Source organism: Myotis lucifugus, unplaced genomic scaffold, assembly GCF_000147115.1.
Source record: "Myotis lucifugus unplaced genomic scaffold, Myoluc2.0 scaffold_413, whole genome shotgun sequence".
In the NCBI taxonomy this organism is placed as follows: Eukaryota; Metazoa; Chordata; class Mammalia; order Chiroptera; family Vespertilionidae; genus Myotis; species Myotis lucifugus.
The window spans coordinates 716,867-718,232 of NW_005871461.1; positions in this window are offsets into that span (position 1 = coordinate 716,867).

Here is a 1,366-nt window from a genome sequence, read left to right on the forward strand (position 1 = left end):
CCCCCCCCCCCCAGGCCTCCCCAGGAGGAGAGAAAAGGATTGAAGTCAGGAATGGGGAGGCTCTCCGGGTTCTGTGTGCTTCTCCCCTGGGGGGCGGGGGGAGGGGGCAATAGACGAAGTATTAAAAAAAAAAAAAAAAAAGGCAGACAGGAAGACTCCAGAGTTTCAGCTCGTTACAATTAGACAACTACCAGCCACACAACACGGACAGCTTTCCTACTCCCCGTCCGCCCCCCGCCCCACCCCGGCCCCCAGCCAGGGCCCTTGTCTCTGGGCCATTAAAATAAAAACTGGAGGGACATGCTAGACAGACGGCAAAAGGGCCCCACACACACTTGGGGGTGCAACTTAGAAACTCTGATCCCCTCCCCTCTCCCCAGATCTTTCACCCCGAGGGAGGCTGCGCCAAAATACGCAGGAAAACTAAGGCGAAGTTGGGAGGGGGCCCACCCCACTGCGAGTTGGGGTGCGACGGAGCCTGGGAATCCTCTCCCGGGAGCCGCCCCGGCGCACACGGAGTTTTAGGTTCCACAGAGACTTGCCAAACACGGGCTCCTCGCAGGCAGAAATGGGAGAATCCGCGCTGATAAATAACCCCCACCCCTTCCTTTCTCTCCACAAAGGAACAGACGCGGTGGCTGGGTGACTGCACATCCCCTCCATCGCAGGGCCCCCGGCGCCCCATCCCACCGCCGGGAGCAGCCTCGCTGACCCCCCAGGTCCGAAGCCCCGAGCCGGGGCACACGGGGGAGGCGCTGCTGATTGTCCGGCCAGACAGACAGAAGCCCAGGGTTTGAGGGAGAAGCTCGAATGGACAGTATCGGGTGCCCCCAGCACCCCAGACCCGGACCCCCTCCCTCCAAGTCCCCAAATCACAGCCTGGGGTGGCCGCCGAGGGGCGGCTGTGACCTAAAGGGGTCCACGCTGGGGGAGGGGGAGGCGGGCTGGACTGGGGGATCCTCTCATAAGGTACCAAGGGTAACTATATAAAACTAGGAGAGACTTCCTAGATCATAGCATGAATGTCTTTTTATAACAGATAAAGCAGGTATTCAGAATTTCCCCAATATTTACCAGAACAGATAAGAATGAGAACCTAATATCTATTTCTCTCATGTTATTCTTTACTCCCTATAAAACGCTGCTTCCTTCTGATAGAGGGGGCTATGAGTGTGGAATAAATAAAAACAGGCTGCAAATAAGTTCCAAAGAAATCTAGACAAGAGCGAACATTAACAGACTAACAAATGTGAAGTGGATCATTATCATAGCACTGACCACAATTATTATGCCTTCCATCTTGACCTTAAAAATGACAGGAAGCAACCAACGGGATTTATGGGGGAGGAATTGTACGTGCAATCCT